This window comes from Euprymna scolopes, chromosome 25, assembly GCF_053919585.1.
Source record: "Euprymna scolopes isolate OS-2025 chromosome 25, ASM5391958v1, whole genome shotgun sequence".
NCBI classification, from domain to species: domain Eukaryota; kingdom Metazoa; phylum Mollusca; class Cephalopoda; order Sepiida; family Sepiolidae; genus Euprymna; species Euprymna scolopes.
In genome coordinates this window covers 35096537-35117390 of record NC_136506.1, presented here as the reverse complement: position 1 = coordinate 35117390, position 20854 = coordinate 35096537, and the positions used below count along the sequence as shown (strand labels likewise).

The following is a 20854-nucleotide window of genomic DNA, read 5'->3' as shown; positions in this document are numbered from 1 at the left end:
ATCCTTTATACACCAGTGTTGCCGTTGTGAACTCGGGTTCTCAATCATTTGTAGATAAAACACTCGGATGCTGATATTAATTTATGACAAAAGTTTATTTAAAAAGAGAGGCAGTCACGTAAATCATCGGAGTGATGGTTCACTTATGGAGGCAATCATATAACATTGATTTCTTACGTTGGTCGACTCTGGAATTGGAGTACCAATAACCCTTCTAAATCTAAATGCAAACTCCATGAACAAAGTTTCTTTCCTAGAACTGCCCATCTGTGGAACTCTGTTCTGCTGACCTGCTTTCCAGCTGAATACAACATGGTTGTCTTCCAGTCCTATGTAAACAAGTTCTTATCGACCGGTCTCCTTAAATAAGAAAATTTACTCAACTCAATTTCCACCACTAACAATCACCGCACTGCTGTTTCAGTAACCACTGTACACTCATTAACTCTTATCAAGGCCCAAAGGCCACTCGGAGATAAGAGGTGACTCCCTTGTAAAAAGAAAAAATAATTGTTCAGATACTCTCACACATTTCGAGTGAAATATTGATTTTTCATTTTCTGAGGTGTGTATAAATCCTTAATTCAACTGCGGACACTAATCCTTGATCGCATGTACATAAAACAATCGAATGCTGATGTTAGCTTATGAGAAAGCTTTTTAAAAAAAATTAACCGTCTACTTGTGCACACCAGAGAATGAGAGAAAATCAAACGGAAACATATATAGGTAGAGCAATCACTTATCTCAGTATACCTTGCTACACCGTATGCGGTCTTCCCATTTTATATAAGAAAAAGCTTTCTTCCAAATTGCTAGGGCTTTACCTCCTTATTTTTCGTCTCTATTTAGCTGGATTTTATTTCGATTTCTCTTCCTATCTATCGCTTGATCTTGTTCTTTTTCCTCTCTCCATCTTGTTTTACCTTCCTTTTCCCTCTCATGGCAGTTCTCTCTGAAAACTGAAAGAGTTAATTTTGCTAGGAAGTAAACAATTCATGGAGTAATTATGAATACTTTATCTCTGTTCCAGAAACATTATTGGATAGATCAAAATACTTTACTCATTTTTTTATCGAAATTAACTTTTTTTTTCATTTCTTTAAATAAAAAAAAAATTTGATTTCTGCTAAATTATTAGAGCTTCACCTTATTTTTTTCTTTCGCTCTTTTTCCTTTTTTTATACATTTTTTTTCTTTATTTCTTTCTCTTTGTATCATTTCTCTTTTTTCTTTCTTTTTTCCTTTTTCCCCTTTCTCTTTTCCCCTTTCTCTTCCCCCCTCCTTTCTCTTTTTCCACCTCCTTTCTCTTTTTCCACCTCCTTTCTCTTTTTCCACCTCCTTTCTCTTTTTCCACCTCCTTTCTCTTTTTCCACCTCCTTTCTCTTTTTCCACCTCTTTTCTCTTTTTCCACCTCCTTTCTCTTTTTCCCCCTACTTTCTCTTTTTCCCCCCTCCTTTCTCTTTCCCACTTTCTCTCCCCCCCCTTCTCTTTTTCCTTCTTTTCATCTCTAGACAGTTCTCTCAGAAAACTGATAATATTAATTTCATTGCGAAAGCTAAGATTCAAACTATTCATGGAATGAGTAAAAGAGTTCAAATTTTTTTTTTTTTTTACTTGAGTCACCGCTTATCAAGGCTAGAAGGCCACTCAAGGATAAGGATTATTGAATGTAAGGTGGTAGTGTAGTAATCGTTAATGGTGTAGATTGGGTAGGATTTAGATTATTTAGGGAGATGTTCAACAGGAACTTGTTTACATTGGACTCGAAAGCTACCATGTATTGTAATTGGCCAGGAAGCAGGCAGGTAGTTGTAGGAAAGAAGCTTTGTTCATAGAATCTGCATTTAGATTTATTCAGAGAGTAGGGGAAATTATTGACAGTGGTTGTAGCTAGTCGAGTATTTTTTTGTGAAAGTTTAGCAAGTGGGGAACCATAGATTAGAGCTCAGACGAGCACTTATAAAAATTAGGATAGAGCAGAGACAGGTTTGCAACGTATCTTCTGAAGGAAGAGGTTACAGGGAAGAGAAAGGGGCAACAACTACAAGGTTTCGAAGTCTGTTTTTAAGGTAGGATGGAGTGTAGCATGGCTTTTGTTTGGTTAAATGATGACTTCCTATCACCCCCACCCCCTGTTCATTTCTTAGTAACACACACACACACACACATTTGAAAATTCATTTCAACTTCAGCTGTTTTTGTCAGTGACTACTCATTCCGGCATTCTGAACTTTTGGCCAAGATCAAAGTGTAGTATCTGTTCTTCAGATGCTGCACTTCCATTTCTTGTTCTCTTTCGGTGGAGGAGAAGTCCTTCCCGACTGAGACAATTTTTTTTATTTTTGTACCTTTTCTCCACGTTAAAAAACGACCCTGGTGTCTAACTCTGTCCCGTGGAGAGGCATAGTAAATAGGTACTCTCATTCCGGCAGTTTATAAAGATAGCCTCCAATCCTTGCATGACAAAAAGGGACAAGTTTTTAGGTTAGACAGATCAACATGTGGTTAAAATTTAAATTGATTACGAACGTGTATTTTTTTTATACTTACTAACATAATACATTATTTAAAAAAATTACATCATTTATAAAGGTGAGAATGTGTGTGTGTGAGAAGACACTTCTTAACCTATATACTAAACGAATATTTGATCCACAGACTTGAAATTTGGTATACATGATATTCAGACATGTGGAAAACTTTTTAATCAGTTTTTATTCAGTAAAAAAGGGCTGCTAAGGGGGGGGTCAAAATTGATAAATTGGTCCGTGGGTGTCATCAGATTTTTATGTTTGTCAACCGTTTCAAGAATGTACATGCGTGAATGGTTTACATAAGTTTCCTTATGTTAAGAATAAGTAGGTTTGAAAACACTTTTTAAAGATCGTGCCAAACTGGCCTAATGATTATCGTACTTGACTCACTGTCTTTAGGGTTTGGATTTTTTCTTGTACTCATGAGAAGTGAACTGTTATACTCGCATGCACATGTCTAAATTTCTGTACAAATTAAAATATTTATGAGTATTTTACGACCGGGCAACGCTGTGCAGCCTGCTAGTATAGAATATATATATATATATATATATGTTTTATTAACATGATTTAGAAATAAAATAACATGTTGTTAGTTATCATTAAGTGAAAAAAAGAAAATGGAATTAATAAATGAATCATTTGCATTTAAATGACGTCACAACTGTTTAATCTAAAAAGTTGTCCCTTTTCGTCATGCAAGGGTAGTCTATCCGTAGGCAATGTAATGAAAGGGAAATTTGTATTTTAGTGGTGTAAATTATTTGACAGACAAAAAAATTATAAAAAGTTGCTTAAATATTGTCAGATAAAAACTGAATCAAAATTTAATGAAAATGAAATTTTTTTCTGGATGTAATTCAGACTTTGAGTGTATAACTATTTGATCTAATAAGAAATAGATTTATGAGTTGTTAGTCTGTCAACAAACGAATCATCCACAATAATGGGAACAACCGAAAAATCTATAAATTTTTAAGTCCATATAATGTGGTGATCGTTTTAAATAACAAAGATTTTGATATTTATTTTCTTAGTATTTTCCTTGTATCACGTATTCTTATTAAATTTTATAGATTTTATTCATAAAAAAAACATTGAATTCAAAGGCTTCAAAACACGCTCATACTCTTGAAAATAGATAATCCATCTACGTATAAAGAGAAGTAATTCAGATTTGCAAAATCAGACTCAAATATCAACTAAAATAACATTTTTTTACAAGAATAATAAACAATAGCAGGTAAAAAGAAATGTAAAACAAAGTATTGAAGTATAAATACTCCAGGGCAATGCCTGGTTGGCACAGCTAGTAGTATAGATAAATTTCTTGAGCCAGAATCAGTCCTTTAAAACATTCGGGCTAGTGACTACAGCAGCAATGGTAACTATGCTGAGAGAGCGATATCGACTATTGGCAAGATTTATTACATACAGAGCGAAAGAGAAGATAGATAGATAGATGTGTGTGTGTGTATATATATATATATATATATATATATATATATATATAGAATCCAAAACGCTCCCCCTCAAAAAAAAAAAAAGAAAAAAAAAAAGAAAATGATCGTGTAAGGGTTTAAAAGACGCTCCAAAATCGAAAAATAATTTTTTTTGTTTTTGGCCCAATCACCCCAATCTAGGTGCCACTTTGATGTAGTGGGCTACTATAACTCTCTTTTATTAAGCGATTCATTCATAAATGCATCTCATAAGTTTGGACACTCCATCGAACAATATTTTTTATTAAATCAAAACATTAAAGGAAGAAAGTTGGGACTAAATTTTTGTTTAATGTTAAAGACAAATATTTTAAAAATGCTACCATGACATTTACTGCGTAATTAAAGAAAAAAAGAATAGTTGCTGTAGCTTATTTAGTAAATGTTTTCATGTAAAGAAAATATTGTTGGTTTGTAATATCACTTACTGTTAAATCAAAGGAAAAGGTACTGCCGCTTCTTGTGTAAATGTTTTCATGTAATGAAAGTATCGTTTGTTCGGTGTTTTTTCTGCTAATACTCGGGAGGAAACAACAGCTTGTATTCGTTTACTAAGAGATCAGTTCATTTTATCATCGCATAATTTAGGACACTGAAACCGTACATGATAAAAATGAAAGCTACGACGAAATTTTTTTTATTGTACCAATATGTAAACAATGTTAATCTAAACAATGTAAATTGGCATAATTTACGACAATGAAATGAACGAAGCATCGGCATTTGCATTACCAGAAGAAGCTGTGCTAACTTATTTGTACCAAATTTTTGACTATTTATTTGTGTAACGTAAATGTTATGGTAAGTTTTTTCAAACATTAGTTTGTAACATCGCGGAAAAGCAACGATAGGAAACAATTTGTATCAATAATGTAAAAGGTGAGAGTATAACTACGTAAGTTATGAATACGAGCGTGGTAGAATTTTTTATTTGGTTTTAATATGAATAAAAGTAATGTTTCATGTAGATTAAGCGGCCATATTAAATAAGGTTTGACGTGTTCATTGTTTGTATGAATGTGTGCAATCCGAAATAATAGAATTTTATGGTCCCAGCAAATGAGAATAGCCAGAATGTTAGTGGGGAGATATTCTTATTTTTGAGTAGTGAATTAAATGTAGCTGTACGAGTGTTTCATCCAGTTAATAAGGGTATCAGGGCAATATAGTTATGTTTAAATAATTACTTGGTGTTGACTGGGAGCAGTAGGAGGACTTTTGTTCTAGTGGGGAAAATACGGACAACTTTGTCTAAAGGTTTTGGCAATTGTGATGTTGCTCATAGGAAGTAAGGTAGGATTTTATTATAATGAATAAATGTGTATGTGACGGCACTCAAAAGTTACACAAGATGATGGGTAACAGTTTAGATAATAAATTTGGATGTAGCATTTGTTATTGCAAACCTACCGTAATTTAGTCCAGAGGCGAAATTGGTTAGTGTTTTTCATGAAAGTTTGGCAAAGGGGGACCATAGATTGGAGTTCAGACGAGCACTTGCAATGAAAATAATGATAAAACAGAGACAGGCCCGCAATGTCTCTTCTGTGAGAAAGAGGTTGCAGGGAAGAGAAAAGGACATCCCTTACGAGGCTATGAAGTCTATTTTGAACTCTGTAAAGGCAGGATAAGATCTTTCTAGCAGCTCCTACCCAGATCTGGCAACAATACTCCATTCTTGCACATACTTGGCTCTTATATAGGTAGAGCATTGCATCAGCAGTGAGATATCTACTGGATCGATAGAACGATCCCACCATTTCTCCAGCGACCTTGGCAATGGATTTGATGTAAGTGTCCCATTTCAGATCAGGAGTAATGGTCAAGCCCAGAAGCTTATCAAAACATGGAGCCTTCTCAAGACGAGAGCCAATTTCAATTGATGCCAGATGGGGATCAGAGCATTAATGATGTAAAGATAGAAGCTTGGTTATAGATGCATTAAAAGTACCAGCCACTTCTTTCCCCATTGTGGCATGTGCTCAAGATCAGAGGAGAGAGAATCAGAGAGAACTTGGTCATTTACGGCCTTTGATGTGCTGCTGTAGATGGTAGTGTCATCAGCATAAATGTCTATGAATGATTTAAGTTGTGATGTGGAAGAAAAACTTGTCTAGCTAAAAACACTATAAATAATTCCCCCCATTCTTTATCTGTGCGTAACCCTAAACGTAGATTCCATGAACAAAGTTTCTTTCTTAGAACTGCACATCTATGGAATTGTTTTCCGTTTGCCTGCTTTCCAACTGTCTACAACATGGCCGTTTTCAAGTCCAACGTAAACAAGTTCTGTATGAGCCGTTCTCCTTAAGTAATCCAATTTACCAAATTTACACTTCTAATGACTACTATATTGTCTCTTTATCTAATGTACACTTTTTAACTCTTATCCTCGAGTGGCCTCAAGTGGTGACTCCTATGTTTAAAAAAAAAACAAAAAAAAAAAACAAAAAAAAAACTTACACCACAGAATTAAATACGGATAAGATAAAAGATCAATCAATAAAGAAACGCTCATTTCATATACAGATACATTTTCAATTTTAATGACTATATCATTAAAAAAACGGACAGAAATTGTATATCTTTTGAAATTTCCAACGGCTATATCTTAGCATTTTTTTTTTTTTTTCTCACTCCATGCCATAAATGCTATATATATTTTGAATGCTAACAGCTTTTTTATTTTCGTTCGGAATTGGAACAAAGACATCCATTTCACATGACAAATATAAGTATATATATTATTTAACTATTGGAATTTTTTTTAGGAGATGAGTAATTTGTATATTTTTATTTATTTGTGGACTATTATCCTCATTCTCCGTAGTTATTTCGGCCAACTATTCCTCTGACGAACTACGGAAGATGAGGATAACCATCCATAAATAAAAATAAACATAAGTATATTTTCAAATCTTGTATTGGTATTTTATTTTTTCAAATCCATCATCCTGAGGAAGTATTAAAATAAAGACGAAAACGTTAAAGAACATATAATTAAGGTTTGTTCCTTTTTCTTTCTACCATCATGTTGGAATATTCTTTGCATAATTTTCATCTATATATATATATATATATATATATATATATATATATATATATAATTAGAGAGGATTTGTTTCTGAATTTGTTTCAGATAGCGAAGTTGTCTGACTTGCAATTTGCTTTATCGTTCTCCTTTACTACTTGAAATGGTTTCATATGGTCGTTAGAAAAAAATCCTGCTTTTTACTTGCTAACCTATTCCTGACAGAATGGATTTATATTTATTTATATACAAATAAATAATACACGTTGGACTTTATAATAAATTGGAGGATACTTTTGACTTAGACTTTTACTATCGTTTTCAGTGCTAGATGTTGAAGTGCTGTTGACGAAAAGACCAAATGAATGCTTCTGCATTATCCAAGATGTGTTGAAAGCTGCCATTGTTGACTTGATGGATAATATCAAGTTTAGCCAACCGTGTTAAGCATGCAGTTGCTCGAAAGACAGCGCCAAAAGAAAAGTTGCTGAGTTGATATTCTAAACACTTGACACGGACTCTTGAAATTTATAAAAGGTCAGGCTCTGATCTGACCTACAAAAAAAAGGTCATATTTCACTAATAATTCATGTATTTCATATATAAAACTAGTGAAATCTGTCCGTCAAAAAGGATTTTAAGAATTATACTTTTCTAGTGTTCTTTCTCGCTATTAGAAATCATAGAATTGCATCAGTAATTTATTTATTTTTTTTTCATATATCAATCATAATTTCTGATGAGTTACAAAAACTAACTTTTTATTATAATTTATATATAACTAGCAGTGGTGCCCGGCGTTGCCCGGGTGTTTGGAGGTGTGTGTTGTGCAAAAAAAAAAAAAAAAAGTAGTAGTAAGTAGGCAGGCTCGAACCCGTACCGCGAAAGAGGAAAAGAACATGAAAAAAAAAAAAAGTGACGTCTTTGCTGTTGCGCCCATTGCCAAACCGGAAGTGACGAATGTTTAAGTTAAGGCTAGTCAATCGAAAAGAGGGGATGACCTTCGAAAATATCAGTGAAAAAAACCAACCCCCTCCCTGTAGAAAAGTGCCCAGTTGAGGGTGAAAGAATTAATGTTTTTAGCCAATTTTTCGATATTTGGGGTCTGAACGGTCGAGCTTACAAAACGATACTGATCTTGTGAAAATTCGTTGCATCTCTCGAAAGTTTTAGGCAGACATGCATACATACATTTAAACAGACAGGTGAGATTTATATTATAGATGTTCGTCCATCGCTTGTGAAGATGACCATGATCATGCAATGGTTCTGTGAGTTCGAAGCTCTGTAGTATTTCTTGCGTGCTGCTTGTCCATCGCTTGCGAAGATGACCGTGATCAACAATTTAAAACTATTTTTAACATTTAAACAGCTGGGTTTTTTTTTGGGGGGGGGGGGGTAATGTTCTTCCATGGCAGCAATGTTTATAAATTACCTTTTTTTTTTTTTTTTTTTTTTTATTTTTTTTTTTTTTTTATTAGTAAATGATTTCTTTTCGAATTCATTCCAGGTCAGGGAATAATATTGAGGTGGTTGTCTGACTTGCTATTTACTTCTTGCTTTCATCCCTGCTTGAGAGGCAGAATACATCTTGACATTATAAGGAGATGCATGTAAAACATGATATATGGCCTGCGTTCAGTCTCTAGAGACAATGGATACCCACTGTTAGGGTGGCTGCGCATGTAATTGTGAAACAAGAGTTGTGCAAACCCTAATCTGTGGGTTCAAAGATGGCTTATTAGACCAATTCGAGCTGTGAAGTTCTTCTCACTTGTGGGACAATTCTATATCAGCGGTGCTGACTGCTCTATCTTTTCTAATATTGCGTTCTTCATTGCGTGTTGATTCAACAATTTTATCCCTTTTTGTGAGTTGCGGCACACCAGGAACATCTGTCTTGGGTTAGTATTTCCCATCAATTAGAATACAAACCGAACAATTTAAGGGAGGCCTTCAGATTGTACTTGAACCGTTTCCGCTGTCCTCCTGCAAGTCTTTTTCCTTTTTACGACTACGGCAGAACACAAGAACAAATCTGTTCTGGCATGAAAAGTAGTTTTATGTTTTCATTATCTATGTTATATTCTTATCGTAGAAATTTCCAGGTTGGTATCTGGGGGAGATGCACCTCTAAATAAACTTGCCTGGCGGGTAGGCAACAAGACAGTACTCCACATAATGGTGTACCAGCAACCTGCTGCAAGATGCTTTCCTGAACCTGCTTGTTGCAGCGAATGGTGACATCTGGAGTGTGTGCAACATGAAGTTGCGCCTCATGGATCACCTAAAAACACTTCATAGCTGGGACTAGCTCAATCCTAATGAGCAAAAATGTATAGTCGTATCAGAGTTCTGCCAAAGACAACAACAATTATTAGTTAAAAGGAATTTTGTCTGTACATTCGTTCCCTATGGACTTGAAAACGATTAGACCAATTTTTATGAAATTTCACACAAAGATAATTGTGCCTGGCAGTGTCCTTGGCTTTTGTATTTGAATGTCTTTGATAAGTATTGATAATCAATTATTTAAATAATCTGGTGAAGGAAGGAACGGGCTATTTTAATTAAAGTTAACACCTTACACAGCCTAACATCACAAGCGTATTTGGTAAGTTTTATTACAACACAAGTCGAAAGGCCCGACATATAAAATCAGCAGTAGGTTCTTTGATATAACTGGGGCACGGATGTTTCTGTTTAGAGCATGGTTAAAACATGATACTTGATTTTTGAAATTTAAACTTTAATTTAAGCCATTATATATGAAAAATAATTTTATAAAATCAACAGTAGATTCTCTACAGTGTAGACTAGAATGTATTGTGGACCAACTCACTGTGATGAGGGATGTGAAGCTTCTACCTGGTGCACCGCGATGGGTCCCCAACTTGAGCAGGCAATCAATTGATTCAATTCAAAAATGGGTGATTTCAGCGATTACAATGATAATAAAAATATGATAGTGTGAAACATTTGTTCATCATCATTTAATCCCGAGCAACGTCTGGTCTCTCTGCGAGTTAATTACTAAATAAGGAATCATTTCTATTTAAAATCCAACTAGTATTATACATCTAAAATTAAGAAAAGCACATTTGAAAAGTCACAACATTATATGTAAAACCAAAGCAAAACAAAATGGCCACCGAATTTGAGCAGACGTAGTGTTTAATAAACCTTTAATTTTAATTTAACTTTAAATGAAACTTTAATTTTAACTCGAAATGATCCTTCTTTCAATAATAGTTATTAATAATATTATGAATTAATATTTGACGAAAAAAGCAATTTAAAACTATTTTTAACTTTCAAACAGTCCCCCCCCCATGTTCTTCCATGGCAGCGATCTTTATAAATTACCATTTTTTTTTATTAATGAATGATTTCTTTTCGAATTCATTCAGGTCAGGGAATAATTTTGTGGTGGTTGTCTGACTTGCTATTTACTTCTTGTTTTCCCTCCCTGCTTGAGAGGCAGATTACATCTTGACATTATAAGGAGATGCATGTGAAACATGATACATGGCTTTCGTTCAGTCTCTAGAGACAATGGATACCCCGCTGTAAAGGTGGCTGCACAAAACAAATCGTGCAACCCCGAATCTCACCTCTCCTGAGTTAGCACTTCCTGATTCTAGTAAAAAGGAGTCCAAGACGATTGGAAACCATGCTGAGATGAGCGGAGAGTATCTAGCATTCTCAAATAGTCACCAATTTTAGTACTGAGCTGGCTCAGTGATGCTTAACTTTGACCCAACATAAACCTGTGTGTCAGCAGGATTATGTTGTGAATATTTTATATTTGGCATAAAAACAAGATACTTCATTGATATGGTCACATAAGGAGAATGAGTGAGAGTTCTTGAGCTAGTACATGTAGAGCAGTTGAAGTAGCAGGGTCAGTTAGCAGGGGAAAGCCATGGAAAGAAATGATAAAAGAGGGATAAATAAAGGTCTGCTCAGAGATGTTCCTATTTATTTGTCTCCCCACGAGGGCACTTAGACATAAGGCCGGTTTTTAATGTGGGAAAAATCCAGCTCCCCTGGATGGGAACAAAAATTAAAAATCGTCTCAGTCTAGGTTTTCTCCTCCACTGACCGAGGACAGAAAAGATAAAGTGTAGCACAAGAACAGATCTGATCAGATATGTTATTTTGGATGTCAGTTTCATTGCGTGGTCATGTAGGGAGAGCGAGTGGAAGGTCTTGAGCTAGTACATGTAGAACAGTTGTGGTAGCAGGGTCAGTTAGCAGGGAAAGGCCATGGAAAGAAGTGGTTAAAGATTAGACCCAAAAGAAAAAGGGATAAATAAAGTCTGGACAGAGGTGTTATATTTTAAGTCAATTTCTGAAAGTTTTGAAACGCATGCCAGCACGTAAAACGGACATTAAACCAAATATGATGATCAATCTGGCTTGATAAGAACTTAATCCGAAAAGAAGATTATTGGCAGTGTTGCCAGATTTGTGCTTAGCGATAATCCCTTGGTATTATCTCAACTAAAATGTAAATGAGATTTTTCACTTTTGCATGAAGAGGAAAATGTTAATGTTGTCAAAACGATCTTGTTTCAAAATTTGATTGCACGATTAATTTTGTCTGTCTCTTTAGGTGTCTATTAATCAAATCAATTAATTCATTTTTTTGATAATAAAAAAATCAGACACGCGTACCGATGCGTTTGCTTAAAGCGAAAACGATATTTTTTTTTCTATTCGTGTAGTATTGTATTATTTTATTATTGGAATCCTTTGCGATGATTAATTTGTATATTTGCGGTCTGTTATCCTCATCTTTGTAGTTGCTTTTTTTCACAAGGTTTCGTCACCTGACGAAGGCCAAAGGAATAGTTGGCCAAAACGTCGTGAAACAACAACTATAAAGATGAGGATAACAGTTCACAAATAAATAAATAGATATACAAATAAATATACTTTTGAAAATACTTATTTCAAAATAAAATTTAAAACAGAAATCTGAAAAGCCTTTAAGTGTCGAATATAATAAAATCATTATTTATTTAGTTTTCTTGTTGTAAGCCGTTGTTTCGTTAATAAATAGCCTCTTCAGGGTAGGAAGTCCAATCCGTAAGTTTTTTTTTTTTTTTTGTCTTTTCTTTTTTTCATCTTGGGGCAGAAGAGGAGAGAAATGTACATCCTGTCAGGGTAAGAAGTCCGATGACGTTCTGCTCCGAGGCATTGCTTCCACCGTAACTCCTAGATAAAGAAAAGAGAAAACTTACGGATCGGACTTCCTACCCTGAAGAGGCTATTTATTAGCGAAATATTGGCTTACAACAACAAAAAAATTAATTTAAAATAAAGAATGATTTTATCATTCAAGTCGACACTTAAAGATTTTTCAAATTTCTCTTTTAAATTTTATTTTGAAATGTCTTCAAAAAGTGTGTGACAATCTTCTCCTTTTAAATAAATATACTATTGTATTGTACTATCTTTAATGTTCAGTTCAGGAAGAAAATATGTAGCATCCGATCTGTTATCATACATCCCAGGTATTACTCCCCCTTTTTTAACTATAGTTATCGCTTATTAAGACCCAGAGGCCACTCAAGGACAAGTATAAATAAGTGTCAGCATGATGATCGATGATGGTGGAAATTGGGTAGGAATTACTTAAGATGATGACTCAAGAATTTGTTTACATTAGACTTGAAAACAACCATGTTATAGTCAGCTGGGAAGTATTTCTGTAGTGTTGTGTTCTACAGATGAACAATTCTGGATAAAAACTTTGCTCAAGGAATTTTCAGTTTTGATAGAGGATAAGGGAAATTGCTGCTAGTGGTTTTAGCTCGACGAGTGTTTGTGAATGTTTTTCACGGGGGGGGCATACACTGAAGCTCAGTCGAGCACTTGCCATAAAAATAATGATAGGGCAGAAATAGGTTCGCTAAGTCTCTTCTGTGAGGAAGAGGTAGTAGGGAGGACAAAAGGACATTTCCAACTAGATTTCAAAGTCGGATTTTGTACCGTGTCGAGAGAGGAAAGGATAATCTGAGCAGGTCCTCCCCAGATGTGGCAAGAGTACTCCATCTTTGGGCGTATTTTACTCCTATGTAGGTAGAGGATTATGTCAGGAGTGAAATGCTTTCTGGAGCTGTAGAATGATCCAACAATTTTGCTGACTATCTTGGCATCGGATGTGATGTAAGTGTTCCATTTCAGATCAGGAGCAAAGGTCTGTTCCCCAGAAGCTTGTCAAAGCGCGGGGGTGGGGTCTTTCTCTAGAATTATTAAAATGTAGCTTGATTATGAATTTTGCAAAATGTAATTGAGTGCTAGGATTTGGTTTATGCTGTAAATGGACAATTGAAACAGTTTTCAAAGTAGGTTAGATAAATTATAAGAAATTCGAGAAAATGATATCCGCAAAAATATCCGAATCATGGCCTAAACACATTTGCTTAAATAGATGAAGTCGAGAGGAAACAAAGAGTACATGTTGAGTGAGAGGAGACCAAATGAGTTTATCTTAAGCCAGATTTATAGGCAGCAGTTTGCCCGCTGCCTATAAATATGTGGCCCTGTCGGTGGGGCATTAGAATATGCCGACTGCCCCCCTGCAGAGGGTAAAAGTCCCTCAATGGGGGTCCTGGATATGACCTTAAACTATATCCAGTGGTGAGGCCTCAGCTTGTGGGTTTGGGGAGTGTGGAGCCACCCTTTAATTACCATTGCTCCCAGGTCCACTCTGACCCGGAGTGGTAATACCTGTTAGGGTCCCAACTATGGGTTAAATAGAAACCGACGTGAAAACAACAAATATATTCTATTAAAAAAAATTTTCTTCAAAATCTTTGGATTCGGCATTAAATAACCCGAACGGGGTTGATATGCCGTAAAACAAAAACAACAACAAGCCTATAACTATGAGCATTAAGTTTTGACCTTTTTAAGCTTGACCTTTCGGGCGACAAACATTGAAAAATTAGCCAAAAACATTAATTCCTTCACCCTCAACTGGGCACTTTTCTACAGGGATGGGTCGCTATTTTTGCCAATATTTTCGAAGGTCATCGCCTCTTTTCGATTGTCTAACCTTAATTTAAACCTACGTCACTTCTGGTTTAGTGATGGGCGCAACAGTTAACTCATAACTTTCTTTTTCCCCACTTTCATTTCCTCCTTTGTGGTATGGGTTCGAGCCTGCCTGCCTACTACCACTTTTTTTTGTGCAACACACATCTACAACCCCCCCCCCCGGAAAATACCGGACATCCAGTCTAGTTCGTAAGAAGAATTATAGTTTTAATAATTCAAATAAAAGCTACATAATATGAATATCTATTTTCTTTAATTTGACACCTGCTTTTGGCCATCTTTAGGGAGCTCACAAGGTAGTCAGTGCCCTTACAAATCAGCATCTATCAACACCTGAACATTATTCAAGGATAAGTGCTAACAGGGTTGCTTGTTTGACGTTGATCGCTGTTACAATTGGAAACAATCGGCGAATTACGTAAGAAACAGTATGACAAGTATTTGTTTACATTAGACTTGAAGACGTACTATGCTGGAATCAGTTGTGAAATAGATGTTTCAATCAATTTAAAATCGAACTTCATATCCTTCTCATGTCAGGATCAAACTAAACTATTCGATACTTATCCTCGTGATGTGTGAACCTAGAGTTGAATACAGCCAATCACACCTATTAACTTTCTCCCTTTAGCAAATTATACCTACTCTTAATTTCAGAATGCAACGCATCTATTCATGACTATTTTTATTTATCAAACTAGAGTGCCTTCTGAGTTGAGTTGGGTTTTTTCACCACTTTTTGGTCCTTGTGCCATATCGTGTAAGTTTGTCACTAACAAAATGATTTTTATCTGTTAATATGCATAGACAAGTGATAATTTTGATTTGATTGCACTGAAAGGGACGGCTAGAATCCTGAAAAGATCTCTTGGTTGGACTCACTAAAATAGGGGTAAATGTCAGACATCTAGTTGGATGTCCCATCCCCTAGAAGAAAAAGTTTATGAAAAATGAAAAAAAAAAGAGAAAATATATATATATATAAAACTGTAGATGTTTGTGTCAGAATATTTAACCGATAAGCTCTTAAACTATTAAACACTGAGATTAACAGGAAATAGTTATTATGCACCAAGGATGGTTTATCTCCTATATAATATTTTTATTGCAAAAATTCCCCTCTGGACCAAAGTACTGTAGGTTTGCAACAACAGATGCCACATAGAAATTTAATGTCTAGACTATTATCCACTATCTTATGTAACTTTAGAACGCCATTTTAGACACATTCAGTCGTTATAATAAAATTCTACATTGCATCCAAGGAACAACACAATCACAATTGCAACATCTTTTTAGGAAGGAGTTTCTATTTTTCCCACCGGATATTTAGTCCTCCTACCACCACCAGTCAACACTGGGAGAAAATCTATACCTTCTACAGATAATGTTGTTATATCTATCGGAACTGGATCATAAACACACAGGCATAAGATAAGCTTTCTTTTTCTGATTCATAAATAACGGTTTACTTGCCAATATCTGTCCATTCTGATTGGCTGAGCATTGAAAATTCTCAAATTCCGGAATTTGACTCCACTGAATAAACAAACACTTACAAACATTAAAAAACATGGCGTCACTAACAGACATGTTTTAAAGGCTTTTTATTTTTCATTAAATTTATGGTACATGTCAATCAAAACTTTCTTATCACTTAGGTTTTCAAATCGTATTTACAAGTTATTACAGTCCTGTTTTGTGTGGGTGTGTGTACGCTAAGCTACAATTCTTCTTTATATTAAATACATCTTTGATGTTATTAATAACTATTTAGCTTATGCATCTATTTTTTAGAATCGTATTTTAAGTGATTCATATGGATGTGTGCATGTGAACAATACAAATCAATCTAATACGTGTGTTAACTAGACTGAGCCACGGCTATTAACGAATAAAATCTTTGTTTGGATGGATGAATGTGTACAGAAATGTCGGCAAATAAAAATGCAAGATGTTCATTTTAACTTGTCGACATATTTCTATTACTTTTGCGCATATGCAAATTCATTCATATATTAAAGTGGTTTATTTTTAATCCTTATCTATCTGTTGATAGCTCAAACGGTAGGCAATGTGACTAGAGAGGTAAATGTTTTGGTTTTGGTTCTAGCTGATAGCATCAAAGTCATTATTTTTAAACTCTTAAAACCAATACACACACTCTCTCTCTCTCTCTCTCTCTCTCTCTCTATATATATATATATATATATATATATATATATATATATACTTCAATAGAGAATTGGCTCTAATAATAAATATGAAATCTGGGAGATGAATAGCAAGATGTCTGTTTACATTACATTTGAACTTCTGCATGTCAGTACAGTTGGGAAAGCAAAATTCTGGAAGGGCGTTCCAAAGTCTAGCAGTTCTGGGGAAGAAACTATTGGAGTAGAAGGATTTCTTACACCTAGGGATCTCTACTGGGTAGGGTGGGATTTAGCTGTTTCTCGGGAGTATTCACGTTGAGGGGGCACAAGTGCTTGTAATTCGTCAGAGTATTCACCATTAAAGTACTTATAGAACAGGCAGAGGGATGCAACATTTCGTCAATAGGACAGAGGCTGAAGCCTAGATGACAGTTCAGGACCTATCAGGTTGGCGACTCTCTTTTATACATAAGTGCCAATTTCTCCTACAAAAAATTCTGATTTTCTGTACATAAACCTAAAAATGTATATATTTTGCTTTTTATCTTGTATCTACATGTGAATTCTAGTGTTTCCAGTATCGGAAAATTTATACTGAAAGGAATTTTGTTTTATGTGAAGGCACATCCAACTGCCGATAAGAACAATTTTTTAAAGTCCAATCTAAGAACATTAGTTGCATTCAGAAAAGAGAACGCCATTACCGATTCCAGAATTCTGCAGAATCATGATAGTCTGTTTATTGAAGATTTCCATTTTTATCTCGATAAATGCAGAACTCTTCACAATTTCCGTTTCTGTCCAGAAACTAAACTTCATAAACTGAACCAAGGTTTATTTTGTAAAGTTCTTTCTTAGAGACTGATCCTTAAATCAGTGAACAGAAATAAGGTTGCATTACCTCCTCTCTGAGGGAGGTCCGTTTCTTATCTCGCAATAATGTGAGGGAATATCTGTTCAGTAGTCATAACATTCTCCCAGGTATTACACCCTTTTTTTAGGAATAGTGTATCTCCTACTATTATATAAAAGGAATTTTGTGTGCGAGTTCGTTCCCTATGAACTCTAAAACGGTTGGGCCGATTTTTATGAAATTTCGCAGAAAAGGTACTTTGTGCCTGGCAGTGTTCTTAGATAGGTTTTGTATCGGAATATCTTTGATAAGTATTGATAATTGAAATAATCCTATGAAAGAAGGAACAGGCGATTTTGACCAAAGTTAACACCTTACACAGCCTAATATAACAAGTGCATTTGATAAGTTTTATTACCATACAAGTCGAAAAGCCTGACATATAAAATCAGCAATAGGCTTTTTAATGACAGTGGCGCATTCAAAATGGATATTTCTCTTTAAAGCACAATTGAAGTATGATACTTGACTTTTTCATTTTAAACTTTAATTCAAGCCATTATGTATATACTAACAGAGCGGCCGGCATTGCCCTGTCATAAAATACACTTAAATATGATATTTTGATTAATGCAGATTTCGTATTATATTATATTAGACCCAATATATAGTAATGATTTAAAAAAAAAAAAAAAAAAAAAAGACTCGTGCGCTATCACCGAGAATCAAAACGTTTAGTTTACGATTTATTTTTGTCTTTACCGTTAATGACTGAGCTATGAAGATATGTTTGCTGCAACGTTAAAAATTAAAACATGAACCAATAGCTATTACATTATGCATGCATATTCGTAATGCCATTGTTCGACCTTTACCTGGCAAATTTCATTTTTTTTTTTAACTAGCAATGGGTGCCCGGCGTTGCCCGGGTGTTTGGAGGTGTATGCTGAGAAAAAAAACAAAAAAAAAACGGTAATTTTTTTTTTCAACTTTGACCCCTATTATGCCCCCTTAATATTTATTCTTTTAGGCTCAAATCAAGTTATTAAGTTAGATCCATGTCCAAGGAACCAATATCTAAAATGTCAAGTGTTTAGACCTAAAATTGTCGGAGGAGTTTGGTAGAGTTCTCAAAGGTCAAATCGTTAAACTTTGACCTCTTAACTGCTAAATTTCTGGCAAAAACCTGATCACATCGATTTTCTCAAATCTCAGTACCATGTATATCAAATTTCGAGTCTGTAGACTAAAAATTGACAGTTATTGCGTAGGGAAACACACACACACACACACACTTCACTTTTATAGATATATAGGTTTTCACACTTTTGTACTGATGTTTCCGGACTAAAATCCAAATATGAAGTTTCACATGGGTTTAAATACCTTATATATGAAGTTTCATGTCTGTAAACCCTAGAAGTAAGTTTAGTAGTTAACATTTTTTTAAACAAATATATATATGCATACATAAATATATATGGAAAGAGTTTTGTGTTTACTATAAACTTTTTACACAAATGTGGCACAGATAGAAATCATGTAGAATATCTGCATGAATATAATTACACGCAATAGTTAACTAAAGATGATCATCCTATAAGAAAAGCGAAAAAACTGATAGAGAATTAAAATGAATGTTTAAAAGAATATGCAAATTAGGTAGATCTTTTGCTAGTGAATGCAATTCACTGACCCATATATAAGAAAGTTGTATTTTCTTCTATAATATATATATATATATATATATATATATGTATATATATAATTTGAGTTTGAAATATTATATTTTGTCATGATTTACTTGTCTGCTGAATTATTCTCATGTCAGGTTGTCCTGACAACCCACCCCACCCCCATATAAAGACTGAAGACACTTGAGGGTGGTGTCTTGTAGGCATTCAAAGTCTCCCCCTCCCCCAGTTTCAGTATAATAATTGATGTGTATTTTCAAATGAAATGCCAATTGAAGAAAACGGACATCAGGGCTCTACGGGCAAATTTATCTTTAGTTGATTTTTGACAACTAAACATTTTCGTTCACTAGCCAAATAGAAAAATTACTAGCCAAACCCACATAATTTTTTTTAGAATATGACCTCTTCGTTCTGTGACGAGTATGTGCATCATAAAGATTTTTCTGTGTTTTTAGTCCCATGCAAGCGACTCTATAAGTCACTCTGTCGGTCCGTCTGTCGGTCTGTCCGTAACACTTTTGTGCTTGGCCTTTTTGGTTAAGAGCAAAGGTCTGTTGTTAATAGATGCTGTTCTTAGCTTTTTAAGCATTTCTTAGCCTTTTTTTTTTCTTGGCCTTTTGGCCAAGATCAAAGTGTAGTATCTGTTCCGGCAGATACTGCAAGCTATGACTAGCTATGACTAGCAAAGACCAGATGTGGGGGCAACCCCACATGCCTGACCTTTAACCAGCTCCCATTTCCCACCTCTCGGGAGCTGGTCCCCATTTTCCCTTCCCTCTCCCTTCACTCCTCACATTAAAAATCGGCCTTGTGCCTAATTTGCTCGGTGGGGGAGCAAATAAATACCATCTGTTCCGGCAGATACTGCACTTAAGATAATTTGTACCAGTCAATGGAGGGGAAACCCTCTATACTGGGACAATTATTATTTTTGGTAACCAGAGTGACCCCTTTTAGGGGAGCTGGTTTTTACCTCACATTAAAAACGGCCTTGTGCCTAATTTGCTCAGTGGGGGAGCAAATAAACACCATCTGTTCCGGCAGATACTGCACTTAAGATAATTTGTACCAGTCAATGGAGGGGAAACCCTCTATACTGGGACAATTATTATTTTTGGTAACCAGAGTGCCCCCTTTTTGCCTACTTTTAGGGGAGCTGGTTTTTACCTCACATTAAAAACGGCCTTGTGCCTAATTTGCTCAGTGGGGGAGCAAATAAATACTATCTGTTCCGGCAGATACTGCACTTAAGATAATTTGTACCAGTCAATGGAGGGGAAACCCTCTATACTGGGACAATTATTATTTTTGGTAACCAGAGTGCCCCCTTTTTGCCTACTTTTAGGGGAGCTGGTTTTTACCTCACATTAAAAACGGCCTTGTGCCTAATTTGCTCAGTGGGGGAGCAAATAAATACCATCTGTTCCGGCAGATACTGCAAGCTATGACTAGCAAAGACCAGATGTGGGGGCAACCCCACATGCCTGACCTTTAACCAGCTCCCATTTCCCACTTCTCGGGAGCTGGTCCCCTTTTTCCCTTCCCCCTCCCTTCACTCCTCACATTAAAAATCGGCCTTGTGCCTAATTTGCTCGGTGGGGGAGCAAATAAAAACCATTTGTTCCGGCAGATACTGCAAGCAAAGACCAAATGTGGGGGCAGCCCCACATATAAGACCTTGGTCAATGTAGGGGCAACCCTTCATACCAATTATCACTATCCAGCTCCCGTACTCCCCAGGGAGCTGGTTCCCATTTCCCCTTCACTCCTCACATTAAAAATCGGCCTTGTGCCTTATTTGCTCGGTGGGGGAGCAAATAAATACCCTTTTCTTGGCCTTTTGGCCAAGATCAGAGTGTAGTATCTTTTCTTACATGCTGTACTTATTGTGATATAAAGTGGGGGATCACTTTTCTGTATTAATTTAATGTAAAATGATGATCCACTTTACAACCAGTTAGTCTCAAAGCCATTCAATTCATTCTCCAGATCATTCAAGTTGTTTTT

General features: G+C 35.4%; 1 protein-coding gene and 1 pseudogene across 9 annotated transcripts in view; both read left to right on the top strand.

Annotated features, from left to right (window-relative positions):
* Positions 1-20854, top strand: part of LOC145247326 (uncharacterized) — a 489868-nt gene that overhangs the window by 144768 nt on the left and 324246 nt on the right. The gene's annotated exons all lie outside the window — the stretch shown is intronic.
* On the top strand, positions 19449-19612 carry LOC145247631 (U2 spliceosomal RNA; annotated as a pseudogene).